This window comes from Gouania willdenowi, chromosome 13, assembly GCF_900634775.1.
Source record: "Gouania willdenowi chromosome 13, fGouWil2.1, whole genome shotgun sequence".
NCBI lineage: Eukaryota > Metazoa > Chordata > Actinopteri > Blenniiformes > Gobiesocidae > Gouania > Gouania willdenowi.
The window spans coordinates 17488114-17505493 of NC_041056.1; the positions used below are offsets into that span (position 1 = coordinate 17488114).

At 36.6% G+C, this 17380-nt stretch overlaps 1 long non-coding RNA gene across 1 annotated transcript; it reads left to right on the forward strand.

The window, feature by feature from the left end:
* The first annotated feature begins 12986 nt into the window (after positions 1-12986).
* LOC114475022 (uncharacterized) lies at positions 12987-13798 on the forward strand. Its single transcript, XR_003675412.1, has 3 exons — positions 12987-13210; positions 13301-13427; positions 13660-13798. It is a non-coding gene; the product is annotated as an uncharacterized LOC114475022 (long non-coding RNA).
* Positions 13799-17380: the final 3582 nt, after the last annotated feature.

The following is a 17380-nucleotide window of genomic DNA, read 5'->3' on the forward strand; positions in this document are numbered from 1 at the left end:
TTAAATTGCTTTGCATTCAAGCCAGGCATCACAGCATATTTGTAATTCAGGTTAAATTGTATCTACTGTACATAGTACCAAATACATCATATTCCTCTCTTTGCCTTCAGCAGATTTGAGGGCAATATTTCAAAGAAAAATTCCAACATTTAGGCATAAACAGAGAAGATAAACCTCCATCAAATAGAAAGAGACCACTGGCATCACCAGGCTCAGGTGTGGCAACCATCTATGTCAGTTGAGCTTATAGTAGTGAAGAATGAAAGAACAGAACAGGACCGATAGATAACATTTGTCAAAGTAAATATCCTGTTTGGAACAGGAAGAATGAATGTGAAACCTCAGGGAGAAAGTGCAGACAGCAGGAGAAAAGGACAAAGTGAACACTTTACCAATGTTGACAGATTCACAAAACACATAATGGAATTTAAGCCTATTACAACATAAGTTACCTTTTAAGTTAAGTTTAGACCCTAATAAGCCTTTTGATACGGACTTACTAAATTATTTGTATTAACATTAATATGTGTTAATGAAAAGCTCCATTAATATATTAATTAATATTACCAAACCAAAACTGCTTGTAATGAGCAGTAATTTAATTATTAATGTTAATTAAAAAATGAATAAGGCCATATTAGGAAGCTTTTTAACTTTTAATTACTGCTTATTAAGATGTATTACAAGTGTCACCCACAACTGTATTGATAACTTTAATTATATTGGGTTAAACTCAAGATAGAGCAGTTTACCAAATAAAAAAAAAAGGTAATTACAACATTGAAATCAAGGTTTAAGAAGTTATTAGTTTAGAAAGGCCACCCTGCATTGATGACATTTAGGAAGTATTCAACTAAACTCTTTCTCAAAAACAAAGTCTTATCTTGAAAATAAGGAGTCTGCATGGCCTCCCGGACTGAAACTGGGGGTTGGTGCCAGGAGCGAAAAGCCTGATATCTCAAATGTTCATAGCTGAACATTCTACTGCAATCACAACTCTCCCTAATCCTTTTCCGTACAACTCATCCATCTGGGAGTGGAGTATATTCAGCTGGGAAATTGAGATATATCGGTGCTTGGTCTTCACGGGTTTTGTAAGTTAACAAAAATGTTAATCCACATTTTACAGCGATGAAGAGAAGCCAACAGTAGCGGAATGTAATCTTTCCTGTTAAAACCCTCAGCAACATCTTAAATGAATTGGTACAAACTGAAAATAAAGAATTATATAATTGTAAATTTGACAGAAGAAATACATGAATTACATTTTCTGCATCACTTATGAGGTTTGTAAATCTAGCAACATTAAAGATAAATTAATACAAATCACTATTCTTTATTTCTGCGGTACTAGATTCATTTTATTTAGAGCAGTCATACATACCTCCTAATTGTATTATAAGTACCCACTTCATATTTTCATATGCTGTTTCATACGTATAAAAAAGCTTTCCTGAGCTCTTTCCTCTACAAAATAGTTTCCTGAAAGATTTTTGCCTGAATTCCAAACTTTAAAAGCCTGATTTCATAAAAGTTATTAAATGCCATCAAACTTTGTTTTGATTACTTTATTTATACTGTAACTAAATACTGTAAAGCAGCCTTTTTTTGCCTAAGACATAGCTTTGTGTTCCTAGAGTTGAGATCCTCTGGTGTATAAAGCCATTGTAGAATTTGAGCTGTTTCTTTATGTAATGTATGCTGGACCTACTACTCATCCATCTGAAAGTCATAGCTAAATGTCTTGTTGGCTTGAGGAAAAAAGTCCATAAATTAGACTTTACAAAGAACTAAGAACATTTTCCTAATACCTTGAAATTGATCTGTAGATGTTTCTATCAAGGACATAGAGCATGGTTTGGGGTCCTTAGCTGTTTAAGAGGAAAATGAATGATAATCTAGGCTTTAATACAGTCTAAGTCTCATTAGGGTCTAAAGGTTTATCCTGTGCTTCTTAAGAAAGTTACCCAGTTGAAGTAAAAACTGCAATCCCCAAAAAAGTTATTAAGATGATTGACAAATTCCCTGTCCACTATGTGATTTAGTTTGTGTGGTAGGATTGTGGGAGATTGTGGGAAAAGTTCTTAATTCATGTAAATAAATGCAATTCAAACCAAGGGACAAACTCCTTATCAAGTCTATTCTCAGGAAAGATCAAATCAGGCAAAAGATAGTTTTGCAAGACAATGGAGAGCAACAAAAACTTGAGTCACGCATTTTCAAGTCTTTTGTTCTTAATATAATGATCTACAATCAGTCTTATCTAAATTACAAATGATGTCTGTAATAGTATGCATTATAGTGTGACGTTTCCTCCATTTGAACAAAGTGTTTAAGGTACTACTTGGATTAAATTAATCTTCTTTAAAACTGGCCACGGTTACTTGATGTTTTTTAATTCAGAATTAGTTATTCCGAATTAAATTATTCAGAATTAAAGTGTTCTGCTTCATGTTTACGTGGAAATAATAATTCCGAGATGAGGTTTTATTTAATTCCGCTTTAGGCCTTGGGGTTGGGAAGGGTTCTGATTTGACAGGGAGCAAACGTAACGTATTCACGTCTAGTGGAAAAAAACACACACCAAACCTTTTATTTTTGGCTACAGCATGGAAGACCACATGAGAACTGTTTTCGCTTTTATTTTGATTGTGGTTTTCAAGCAGCAGCTCGACAATAACACACGGCTTCACTTTCTTCCGTGGAGCAGGAGAGAGATCAAGCAGCAGAGAAGGGAGGCAGAAGACCGTACTTTGGCCAATCAAACAGCTGCTCTACCTCCACTATACAGGACGTCTAGTGAAGAAATAACTTTATAATGATCCGCGCGTCATTAGTGAAGCTCTTGCGCTTCATGAAGTCTGTTCCGTTTGCCGACATCTGTGTGCGTGTATTAAGTCTGTGTGAATGTCCTCATGTTTATGCTTCCGTTCATCCACTCTTTTCATTTTATCCATGACTTTTAAGGCTCTTAAATAGTCTCGGCTCCAGTCCGGGCGGCCATCCTGGACTATAGCCATACCAGCCTGTCATAACCAGATCCCGTTAGATCTCAGGTCTGGGCCTGGTTAGTAGTTAGATGGGAGACCACTAAGAATTCCAGGTGCCACAGTGGGGGACAGTCTCTCCAGTGGTATCTGTCATTGTGTCCTTGTGTAAGACACTTCACCCACATTGTCTATATGAATGTAGTGTGTGAGTGAGTGTTGGTGGTGGTTGGAGGGGCCGATGGCGCACTATGACAGCCTTGCTTCCGTCAGTCTGCCCAAGGGAAGATGTGGCTACAATAATAGCTTACCTCCACTAAGTGTGGAGTGAAAGAATATTGCCTTAATTCTGTAAAGCGCCTTGAGTGTCTACGATAAAGCGCTATATAAAATCCAATGCATTTTTATTATTATCATGTCGTCACCAGCGCATCATCGCGGCAAGTCGTGCATGCGCAGAAAGACCGGAATTAATTTCAAGCTGAATTAAGTGTTTACAAAATAGAGAAATTATTTAATTCGGAATTAAAATTGGAATTAACCAGCCACCTAAATCAGATTTATGTTTAATTCTGATTTAGCATTTGTGTTTACAAGGTCAGTTTAAAGAGGATTTAACTTTTATTCTGAATTAAAGCTCCCATGTCAACGTGGCCACTGTATCAGAAAGAGACATACTGTATATACTTGGTTATATAGTCAAGATGTTTGGCAACAAATGAAGTCACTATTTCCTTCCAATTTGTTTTCATTTTATGCCAAATACTTTTCCAAGCCAGCATGCCGTGGAGACGTCCTCCCTGCATGAGCTCATCCCGAGGTGAAGGTAAGGGCAAAGTTGTGTGTATGTGTGTGGTGTGTATGAGCATGTGTTTGTGTGTCGTCAACGAGCTTTTTGCAAATGAAGTCCCAGAGTCTGACCTAATTTCATGTAGAAATGAATGAAATACAAAACATATGGTGCTGAGCACAGTCAGGGTCCTACCTAGATTATTTGCTTGTGACCTTACTGCCAGTTTTCAATTTGCTATACAGGTTTTGTCGCCACTCTCACAAAAAAAGAACATTGCAACTGTTATTTTATCTCCTGCTGAACAACAGATTTTACCGTGGCTCCGGCAAAAGAAACAATTTTGAAATAAAATGTATTCTATGATGACCAGTTGAACAGAGAACATTGCTGCTCTGATCACATTCATTAAAAAAAAAAAAGACTGCATCTCCAAGACAAAGCCACAACTGTATGAGAAGCAAATAAATCCCTATAGATGTCCCATTCCTTAGACTCCCACTTCCACAAAAATTCCAAAACCATTGTTTGACTGCTAAACAGAGACAGAACGTTTACTCATCCATTACTCATTTATAACAGGAAATCCAAACTGACTTACACATAATTTAGTGTCAGACCTGGTTCTGTGAAAAAACCCTGGAACCAAACATAACAACCCTGGATCAATCTGACACTGAGAATGTTCATGTACATACCTTTAATTTAAATGTTCTCCTGCACTACTTATCAATGCTCTACTGCACTATTTTCCTTTTATTATTATTATATTTTATTATTATCTTTCTTTTCTATTATTTTCCTTCTTTTTATCTTATTTTTTTATTTTTATTTTTATTTTTTTTTATTTATTTATTTTTATACTATTATTATTATTATTATTATTATTATTATTATTATTATTATTATTATTATTATTATTATCTTGTTATTTTATCGAGTTTGCACATTCTAGTCTAACTACTGTTTATATTTATACTTATGTTTATACTTATTATCATCTTTTCTAGTTGATTGTTTATTATTGAATGTTTTCACTATTGGAGAGAACACAGTTGACCGAGTCAAATTCCTCGTGTGTACAACATACACTTGGCGAATAAAGATGATTCTGATTCTGATTCTGATTCTGATTCTGATTTAACTTTAGGAGTGCTGACGAATAGCACCAACATCAGTGACAGCTGAGCATAAAACGCTGGAAAAGATTCCGTTCATATTGATGTTTAGTGTTTGTGTAGTAAGTAATTTAGAAAGTAATTTATTTAGTAAGCGCTTTTTGTAGATAAAATCACAAAGTGCTGTACAGAACAGAGGGGAATTTAAAACAACAAGAGCAACATCATAAAAGAATATTAAAAGAAAGGTGCATTTACATCAACAGGAGCAACATCATAAAAGGATAATAAAAATTAATATCAATCTAAGCTTTTCTGAGGAGCAAAGTCTTCATATGTTTCTTAAAAGTGTCCACACAGTTGAACTCCTGGAGAGACTGGTGCAGGTTATTCCAGAGTCTGGGGGCCACCGCCTGGAATGCAAAGTCTCCTCGAGTTTTAAAATTAGTTTTTGGGATCTTTAGGAGAAGGTGGCCTGAAGACCGAAGGGTGCACCCTGAAGTGTAGGGGCACAACAAGTCTGAGATATATTGAGGGGCCTGGCCATGTATCCCTCGGAAAGTCAGAACTAAAATCTTATACTCTATGCAAAACTTGACTGGAAGCCAGTGCAGAGTAAAAAGAATTGGGGTAATGTGGGATGTTCTAGGGGCACAAGCATTCTGTACGATCTGGAGTCTGATTTTCGTAACAAGTTCCTCACTTTAGAGTTATTTCTAAGGTGATGTTTTTTGGTCAGTGGACGACAGTGTCCCTCAAACACAACCCCAAGGTTTCTGAGGCTGGTTTTCACAGACGAGCCCAGATCACCAAGGGAGTTCTTAATCAGAGGGATCTTTTTATCGGGAGCCATGATCAGAGTTTCTGTTTTGTTTGAATTTATCTGGAGGTAACTGCTTTTGATGACAATATTCAACAATGGCTTATTCATACAATTAGTGCAACATTCTCTGAAAAGAACATGCTTTCTGTTTAATACTGTCCCTTATTGTTGTTTAGTTTAACACACTATTAGAGGAGGTGCTGAAATTCATACATATATAAATAATCAATGAGGAAAAGCTGTTCAAATGGGTTTAATTCTGGTATTTAAAGCTCACAAATAGCACAAACCATTTAAGCATCGGTTTTAAACAAGCAAGGAAAAAGCAGTTAAGAAGCCAAGATGCAAATATGTCTCACTTTATCTTACATGAGGTCGTCAGCATAGTTTTAGTGGTTGTTTTAATATGGTAAATGAGTATGTGTGTAAGCGTTAAATCAGGATTTACAGTGCTGGGTTTTATTCCTTTAATTAAAAGCACAAAACAGGGCAATGAAGGCTTTACCAGACCCCCCAAAAATAGGCATTTTACTGGGTCTGTATAACTTAAGCAAAGCTAGTATAGAGGATAGGGGTATGTATTGCCTGGCATCTGGTGATACGATTTGTATCCCGATACATACGTCACGATACGATACAATATATCCTGATATTAAAGCATAAGGCAAATATTGCAATTTTTATTTATATATATATATATATATATATATATATATATATATATATATATATATATATATATTTCATGATTAGAAAAGTAACTATAAATTAATAAATCATTCTATCACTCCTTGAGAAATTGTCAATGACAGGGTGAAGTTAGATTGCAGTTATCAGTCCTAACCCTCAATGCGCTACAAGATAAGATTAACATTTAAATAAACCGCAGTTAATGCTCCTGGAAGATGCTAGAACTAATTCATTTATATTCTTCTATCAATCATATTTACCAAACTGGAAGTTGCACCTTGGAATAAGTTTGGTAATGTACCCTTGAAGGTGGCGATAACTTTATTTGAACACTTTTATAAGAAAGACTTTCTTTAAGGAGGGACAATTTTTGTGCACCAAACCAAACTTGGCTCATAAAAAGCCTGCTTCCTGCATTTAAAAAGTAACAGTTTTACTATTGTGGTTAAATAATTACCACTATTGCAGCGTCACACCCAGAGTAACACATTCGGCCTGCCAATTTACCCTCATATACAAATACCAATTTGCCATTTAGCTTAGTTTCACAGCAATGTTTATTTAACCTACAGTATATTCAGAGGGAAGTCCTTTGGGATTAAAAGTCTTTTCTGAAGGAGAGTTTGATCAGGTGACATCAACCTAAGGAGAGTACATTATGGACCAGACTATTGTACGACAAATGTATTTGTATAGCTCATTTCATACACAAAGCAACTTCATGTGCTTTACATGAACTTGAAAACACTGAGCAGCTTAAAAGCAATCAGAACATTAAAGTTGGTAACAACAACAAAAAAAAAAACATTTAAAATCATCAACAAACATATCACATCAACAACAACATGACCAAAAATGTCCCTCAATCATACGCAGTAGAGATAAAGAGTGCCTACTACAATTTTCACCTCGCCAAGGAAGTTATGTTTATTTATTTATTTATTCAGATTATGTCAAAAGTAACAGATTTAGATGAAGTTTTAACCAAAGATAAACTTTACGCTGTAGGACATTACATTAAATCTGGATCAATATACTGACTCTGGTTTCGTTTTAAAAATCTGTCATCATTTGCAATATTTAAAAAAAATCATATCATACTTCGTAATTGACTGATTTTCATGAAATTCAACTCAGTTATGTTGGGTTGGTGATGATGATCATTGTAACATAATCAGGATCACTGATCAAGATAGCAAATTTCTAGCAAAGAGGATATTTGGCGAAAGTTTACGCTCTCTAAGTTCTGTTTATTATCAAAATTTAAGAATTTAAACATTCTTTAATAATGGCCGTGGACTGATAATAATGGGGTGATCTTTGGTGGGCTTACACTTGGGAAATTTGCAACAATGAAGAGAAGAATGAATGAAAACTGAATCTTGAATGTATTGTGATAAATCATGATGGGAACCACAATATTTTCGTGTGGAGTGAAATTGGAGCGCGAACGTGACACTAAATCCACTGAGGGGATGATTGTGTTTGTGGCCATCATTCATCATAAACAATAGGACAGAAAGGTCAGGTAATATTTGCAATCATGGTCAAAGGAGATTTATTGGACACTTTTAACTTCAAATGCGTCATTTCAGCTGATTCATTTTGAACACCCATTTATACAACAGGCATGAAGGTCATTTATTTTAGACTTTCATTCGCTGACAGTGACAGCAGACAGCTTCATTAGGCAGCTACAAAAGCTCCGACTTTGTGTAGATTCAGCTGATGGGTAGTACCAGTAAGTAAAGCGGAAGCTGGACTTAGTACTATGTACAGTACATTCCTGAATGACTCCCCACAACTTTATTTAATGCTCCCCACTGGGAATTAGCAGTAATTTCTGCATTCACTCCAGCAGGTCAGGAGTTTGATAAATGGATTTTATGGAAATGTTTTCTTTGTCATGAACACATGTACAGCTGAGTCAAGCCAGGACAAGGTACGAATCATGGCCAACAGATGGAAAGAGACTTCATCTGTGATGTTTCTGCTTTATTCTAAACTGGGGCGTGTAAAAAATGGCTTTACATTTTTTATAAATTCACTGTAGAAATATGTGAGGAGTTTGTAGAGATCCTCGCACCCCAAAGACAAAAGTTGGGTTAAGTTTATACTGATGTTTTTAAGACGGGTATAAAACTTTTTCAAAGGTCATAATCCTGCTCCAGATCTTATAAAGTGCATACAGTCGAGGTTCAAAGTGTTTGTTTGCACGGTTTCCAGCGGTAGAGTGTGAGTTAGCTCCACCTGAGCTATTAGATCACAATAGCTTTGACCTGCCATAATAGACACGTATAAATGATACGTTCCTACTACGCCTGTGTTTAAAGTGGGATTGCCTTTCATCTTCTGTTGGGATTCTGCCAAGAAAGAATCCCCCTGTGCAGTGTAATGTGCCAAGATATGAGTCCGAACATGTTTATTCATTTTTTACAATTTTAGAGAACCCGTTTTCCATGTCCCACCTCTTTCTTTCTGTCATTAACTTTATGGGAATTTGAGTTGTTTTTTTGTTTGTTTTTTCTTACAGTTTGACAGACTTAAATTGTGACAATCAATCTTGTGCTGTAAAAAAAATGGTCTTCTTTAATGTGGGCCTTCCTTCAATAAGCAATGCCATATGAACTGTTTACGTTATCATTTTCTTTGGTCATGAAGTAAATAGACTGCAATAGAAATACTGTACATTATTTCAAGGAATGACCGAGTGAGTCGGGTTCACAACAAGTCAACGTCTTAACAATGTCATGTGATCAAACAAGATCTAACAATGTGATCTAATGCTACGTTCTAAGTACCTCAGAACTGTGGATTTTCCGACCTCCTACTTGAAAAAGTGATTTGGAAATCCAGCAAAATTCGGAAAGTCAGGAAAACAATTTAATATGATATCGCTCAGCCATGTTTGAGGTATTTCGGTTGAACTTGGAGATCAGAATTTTCAACTCGGAAAAGAGTTCTGAGTTTCCTTGAACGCAGCATTATGTGTTTCTCGGTTAGCTTGATTCTTGATTGGCTACATTCCGTTCCACGTACAAATCACTCAGTAACGAGTGGGAATTCGTCGGCTTTCCCAACACAGGAACAGTTCTGGTCATAAATATTGAACAGGTTTAATATTTACCATTGTCGGCCCCAACCTGTCTCAGAGACAGTTATTGGGAAAACTTCACTCTTAACACACCTCATACCAAAGGATAATCTTATCGGATAATCTTGTAAAATGTACGATAATCGGTTATTTTCCATCCTTGGGTCGAGAATCAGGAAATCGGGACAAACACAGCTCGATTATCAAGTGTGTAATCTGCTTTACTCGCTAGTCTTTTAGGGATAAAAACAGCAATTAATAATTTGCTGCCAAAAATCTATAGAATTGTCTTTTTTGTGAATGAGCTGCCATCTAGTGGTCAACCGAAAGGTGACAGAAGCAATAAAGGGTGTTGAGTGTGAAGCATGCAAAAACAGGATCTAGATCTACAGTATATCCTAATGCACAGAAAAGAAAATTGAACATATAGTTGAGTGTTTAGATTTACAGATTGGAGGTTGGTTTTTTTGTGATATATTGTGTACGTGAGTGTATTAAGTATTGATAACAGCTCCCTAGCAAAACAAATATTAAAAAAAAAATCCAACCCAAGTTTAAAAATAGCAAAACTTCTTTTTTTTTTTACATATATTCAGGCAAGATCTCATAGTATCATATAAATCAAACCAGGAATCCTCCTCTTCTCCCATGCTACCAAGAACTTAGAAGCGAGGCTGAAGAATGCTTAGGCACTTTTAGCTGAATCCCGGAGAGATTATAGCTAAGTAGGGAAAACATGCAAAGGTTGGAGCTGCTGGGCACGAGGAAAAGTAAGATAGAGGGTAAAAGGATGAACTGATGTGGCAACTCCCAAAAAAGGAAAAATGCCAAATGACAAAATAAAATAATTAGGAAAGAAGTGTTGCTACTTGTATCAAATAATTTTGTTTAAAAACTACATTTACACATTTTTTTTTCTTATATTAGTTTATGTTTATTTACCTCCTTTTTCATATAAAACGTAATTTGAATAAAGAGTAATCTATACTTTATTTAAATTTGAAAAAAAGTGTTTCAATAACTTGTTTGTGTCCCTCGATATCAATCCAAGTTTTTGTCTGAACCTCTCTCCTTTTCTCCATTCAAGCCTTCACTCCATGTAGCCTTAAAGCTGCTATTTGGAGTTTCTGAGACACATCTCGATGTCCCGCCCTAAACGGCCTCACTTCCTCCCACTGCCTCTGCCAAACTACCAGAGGCCACGCCTCTACTTTTCTGCACGCACATCGCGGAACATAACAAGGTCGCATTGATATAGGTCTATGGGTCAGGTACAGTAAGAGCCAAAATCATATTTACCTGTTTGCTGTTGTGATGCACGTTCTTGTTTCCGTACACAGTCCTGCATTTACTTTGATTGACAGTCTAAAAAACAGGAAGTCAAAGCCTATTGGCTGGGCGCAGTCGGAGATCATTTCCATTTGCATAGGGGTCTATAGGACGAAGGAGGGACTTATATACATTAATGTATATGAATGACCACTGGCAGTAGACCATAGTAAAAGACTACTTAGGTATTTTACGCATTTCAAAAGAATCATAAATAAACATAGATTTCTCAGAAACTCTGGATATCAGCTTTAAGAGCCCCACAGATAGAAACATATATGTTAAGTATGTTAATCTTGGCTGCTCACACAGTGGCTCCAACACATTTAAGGCTCAGTAGTTTAATAGAGGCAAGAAAAATAGGGAGTCCAGACATTAATGTGCCATTAGGGAACGTGAGAATGCTTTTTGAAGACTTTATATTTTATAAAAATCTTAAAAAGCAACCTCTGCTACATCTACAATAAGCATCTGAAACCCACCTATAGATACATTATTTAATACATTTTTAATAACTTTAAATACTACCTTCTTCTGTTTGAAATAAGAAGCTAACCTATAGCTTGTTTTTATATAGAAAATCCACCAGAGACTAAGACTGTCTGCACATGGATGTGTTAGAGGCGAAACATCAGGCACTTGTTAGTTTTGGAGGTTTTTTGATCATCCTCGTGGACAAAATTCAGCTCTGTGTTCAAAGAAAGCATTAAAGAGGAAAATATGACCTCCATAGAGGGAATATTAGTGTGGTTGTACTGCATGGCTGCATATGATGAGAATTTAGTCCAGTGAAAATATTGTTCTTTGCTATCGGGAATTTTCACTCTTCACTGTGAGTGAAATCTGTTCCAGATGAATATTAGTAATCTACACAGCTGCTTTTGTTGTAATCTTAGCAAAGCCTGTTAAGTGAATTCTTTGGCGGTTTTGTTTTAGGAAAAAAAAAAAAGGTAATAAAATGTCATTAAAATAACATTGGTACCAGGTCAGACAAATCCTGTGTCAACCTTTCTAAAGATAACGTCACACAAGTCTATGCGCATGCACATACATTAGGAATGAAAAGCAGCATTTGCACTTTAGTGAAAAACAAATACTTCAGTCACAGTGGTCTGCATCAAACAAAGGAAAAAGCTCACAAGGTAGAGGAACGGTCTTTAAAAACCAACAGGAATAATATTAATATTAGCATTTCTACCTAATTCAAAAATCTTTTTTTTTTTTACAAATTTCTATCAGTAGTTTGAATTTCTAATAGATTTTAGGGTTGAAATCTATTTTCTCTTTTAGCTTTTTTTTAAACAGGATAAATAAAAGGCAGTGGTTAGCCGTACGGTTGCTGTATCACTATATCGACATTCTATCCGTACGCAACGCCCCTATTTGGCCAGTTTAGGTCATGTGACTAAGACTAACCCAAACCCTAAGACGCTACGTACTTGTACTTCGGTAACCGTACCAATAGCGCCGGGGGTTACTGTATCCGTACGGCAACCATACAAATAGACACTCTAATTAAAATGATCATTTACAATTATATATCTGTTACACATCTGTATAACTGATGCTACTGAAGTGAATGAATTGCCCTTATGAAAGCAGGAATATTCTCTATTATGTCACAGCTGGTGGAGCATGTTACGATTGCCATTTTGAGGTTATGAAATTCTTCAGCTGGGCTGAGAGAGAAAAAGCAAACATGTTGAAAGTCTTCAGGGTTCCATGATAACTATGGCTGAATGCCTGTCTGACTGGGAATCTGACTTCTCTGAGTTTACATGTAGGAATGAAAAACAACCTCTGAGCATAGAGTGAAGTCAGGACTTATATGGAAAATAGCTTTTTAGTGCAACATAAATATAATCAATGACACATTTTAATCACTAAATTCAGTTTGATTGAGTAAATGTATAGTAAGTTTAGTCCAATGCTTTAAGACTATTTAAAAGCGGAAAACTAGTGGAAAAAGGCACTGATATGGTTAACTCCAAACAGATTTATCACCTTAGTAAATAACATCAGGACAATACAATAGCTGGTTAAACATGAACAACCGTTGGTACACTTTAGCATGAAAAACCTGCTGCACTTTGGACTGCTTTTGTGTCTGTTGGGTACAAATTAAAAATTCAGCAACAAGCAGACACATGATCGAATAGAGCTTTCACACAGTTGCTCACACGGAGAGGATTTACATGTTTATGGACATTATCTTCTCCAGTCGCCTTTACAAAGCAGACATGAACGTTTCAAACTGCATTTAAATCTGACCGGCTAGCTCGCGCTCACTTACCCAGGACTAATGTCTCCATCTATTTAGCTACTAAAGCCAAACTGAAGCTGTAAAAATACTTGAGAACCTGACCTCATCATAAAGGGGTGAGTTTGCCTGCATACCCTCCATTCAGTCAGACCAGGTCCCAGCCACTTTGCCAGGATACTTAACAAACACTGTTTGCTCTGCTTTAGAGCGTCTCTGTTTGTTTTCTCCTTCACAGAAGAAGCGACGTCTCAGTCCCAGCAGAGATAGTCCTGCCACATTTTGGGGTCACTAACAGAGGGCTCACAGCCCACCCAGAATGCAACTCACTGGCCTGTAGGTATAACACAACTCTATGTGTCTCACCTTTGTTTTTCCACAACACACATGCATGCACCAGTGATCTATAGTAATTTTATGTGGCTGAGATCCCTCCCACTGATAGGATGCTTTTATCTGTTTGGCAGCTCTCATCAGAGCTTTGTCATGTTTTTACCTTGAGGACATTGTCAAATTAAATCACATATATGAGCAGTATAAAGAAGTGACTATGTTTTTCCCCTTTCAGGTGAAAGCTGTGAATCAACCTGTTGTCATCAAAGGTAATAATTACATGATAGGTTTATTTCAGAAAGTATTTCCAAAGGAGCATGAGGGTGCCACGGTGACAGATGAAAGGTAAACATCAACAACTGGAAAACAAAAAGATGAGCTAATGTATCAGTTATACCTCGCCGTGGGTTTTGGCGTCTCAATGGGAAAATGAAATAAAACTTTGTTCTGTGAGTGGCAGAAACAGACTGTAGAAGGGTTGGCCAATGCGTGGGCAAGGCTTGATAAACGATCTGTTTACCGTACTAATGTGAACTTCACTCTTTGATCTCCGTTATGATGTCTTTCTCTTTTATTATCATAAAGTTATATAGCTTTAGCCTGTCATAATGTTAGCTTATTCCATGATAATACTATACTAGACAAAATCTTATGTTTAAGTTTTTTTCTTAATGACAGTCCTGCAGCATTGTCTAGTTCTTCTCTTAGTTACACAGTCATTCATTGTCAGAAAAGTAACAGATAAAGTCCCTAAACAAGCCTATGGTGGACCAAAGCAAAGCAGCAAATCTTTTCATAAAGTACTCTATTAATGTTCAAAGAGCAAATGGTGGCTCTGTCTGAAGTTTTCTCATTCTTTAATTCTGCCTGCCATGCTACAGTCACCATGTTCCCACTTGTCACTGTTTTATCCCTTTGTCCTGTGCAAATGTAGGTCAAGGATTTTGGTGTGTGTTTTTTTCAAAGACACACTTTTTTCTCATCAACAGGCTGCACAAATGTCTCCCCTGACTGGCATCACGCAGCACTCACACGCAGTTGCACAGTTTGTCTGGTGAGACATTTAATGACTGTCCATAAAATACTGGAGCTAGCCCAAAAATGTTTTACTTCCCCTGCTTTTATGACAGGAAGCTAAAACTTATCATGGTCTGTCACATGAATCAATGCATAATTGCCCATGGCTGAATTGCATTGATCAAATGATATCTAAACTCCTACATAGTAGGTCCCAGTGGCAAACACCAGAGACATTTACGCTATTACTTATTTACTCAAATAATTTAATCTAGTAATATAATAATAATGGCTTGGATTTATATAGCGCTTTTTTCAAGGAGACTCAAAGCACATTACAGAAACCATTAATGACCCCTTAATGGCCACGTCACCATTGACAAAACAGGACACGCCACAAGCATAGATATACAGTATATAAACACTATGGCGCAAGCGGGGTTCACCAACGTAACTCAACGGTGGCCATCTTACCTCAGACAACTGACGTTCTGACATTCTGACGTGCTCTACGGTAGCTGTTGGAAGGTAAGTGATCAGCTTAAATGAAAAAAAAATCCTTAAGTCGATGAAATACTGATGGATTCACAAATGGTTTGCCTTATTACAAACCTTATTAAACATAAGTTTGACATAGAATGCTTGTATATGTTGAAATTGCCGCTTGCTGTTGCAAAATTGAGCAAGTTAGGGTTATTTAAATAGTACATGCACCATTGACATCAATGTAATGAGCGAGGCCAGCTGTCTGAGGTAAGATGGACGCCACGTTGCTACGTCGCTCCGCATTGTCTCACAGCACGGGTAAGTCATCTATTGTGGTTTGCCTCCAGGCTAAGCCCCGCCCAACAAAATATGTCACAATGTTTACAAACAGTCAAAGGGAATATTCATTCACACCAGTCACATCAATCATACCAGTGGTGCTATGACTACAATGTAGCCACAGCTGCCCTGGGGCATATTGACAGAAGCGTGGCTGCCATTTCACGCCTACGGCCCCTCTGACCACCACCAACATACACAATTCATACCCAGTTATACTAGGCAATGTGGGTAAAGTGCCCTACCCCTGGCGAGAGCGGGATTTAAACCCCTAACCCTTCGGTTCCTGAATGACCCGCTCTACCACTGAGCCACTGTCTGGAATCTGAGTTGTGACCATTACAGTGAAAAAGACTAAACATTGCCACAATAATTACAGATGGCGGTCTCACAAACTAACTTGACTAATGATCAGCTTCTTGGAAAGGACTAGAATGTGTAATTATTATCCCATCTCAAGCTGTGCAAGAAGAAGAAAACATTCAATAAAAGTGGAGCCATGCTGTGTGTTTCCATTAATTGGTGTGAGTGTTGAAGTGCGGTGCTCATTTCAACCATAGGAGCTATTTGACACATACGTGGTGCAAAATAACTTCAGAAATGTGCCAACAAAGTCCCTTTATTGAATTTGTTTTGAGTTTGTGCAAAGCTGGAGTCAGCCATGTCAGCTGAAAAATGGATCCTCCCCAAAATAATTAGAAGAGTGGAGATTGGAGCCCGACCGATCCATTGAAGTGTCTGATTTATAGTTACATTTTGCCTATTTTTATTTATCCATGTTGACTGTTGGAGAATTTTTCTCAAGATTGTTTTTTTTACATTGTTTTCCAGGAATTAAGTGTGCACAAGTTTGGCTTTTCTAATGTATCAGTGGCTTTATATGTTGACAGTGTTACTCATTAAAGTTCCTTATTTTATTTGAATTCCTTGTCTTGAATCATATTTTGGGTCATATACAAATGTGTGCTCATGTACAGTATATGTCCTGTGTATATCAATGTTCTTATTTCATATTTTGGCTGATACACTTAATATCAGCTTTAAAAAAATAAATAAATAAATAAAAAAAAACGATATTGGCATTTATTTAAGGCCAAAGTACACGTACAGTATGTAGCGTTTTAGGGTTAGGGTTAGGTTTAGGATTAGGATGAGGTTTAGGGGGCGTGAAAAAAAATCGATTTCAAGATATATCGCGATTTTTTTTGGGTGCCGATTTTAAATCAATTTTTTAATTAAAAAAAATAAAAAAAAATTGTTTTTTTTAATATAAGATCAGTGCTTAAACTGATACAATAGGATAAATTATTTTTTCTTATTTCTGTGCATTGTCAGTAACTCAGGGTGATTTATACTTAATGTTCTCACTTACAGTTGTTACAATGCCGTCATTATGTTGTCATGGTTACTTTGAGACTTCTACACAGCAGTTTCAGTGAAAAGAAACTTGTTGCACTTTATTTAATGATGGCACCGTGTAACACTGCATTTTCTTTTTTTCCAGTGAAAATGTGCAAAAACACTAATAATAAATAATAAATAGGATGTTTTGAAGCAAATAGTTTTGACTCTATGTGTCCTCTGAATCATCAATATCTTCTGATGAACATATACAGCAACTTGATTTTTCGTCTCTATGTTTGATTTTGATATGAACTGGGTAGAATATTGTGATATCGTATCGTGACCCACGTATCGCGATACGTATCGTATTGAAACATCCTTGCCAATACTCACCCTTAGTCATAACCCAATATTGCAGCAATTTTTGGGGTTGGGGTTAGAGTTAAGGTTAGGGTTAGGTTATAACCCAATATTGCAACAATTTTTAGGGGTTAGGTTTAGGGTTAGAGCTAGGTTTAGGGTAAGGTTTAGTCTTAGTCAACCTAAACTGACCAATGACGTGACCTAAACTGGCCAAATAGGGGCGCTGCGTACGGGTAGAATGTCGGCATATTGATACGGCAACCGTACCTAAAAAGAACAACCAAAACATAACTTTAATAATAATCCACAAAATACACTCTAAAACTCAAAAACCATAATCGAACCTACACAACAGTCTTTGAGAGCCAGGTAGTTGTTTCTAAATATTGTTTACCTACTTGTGCGTG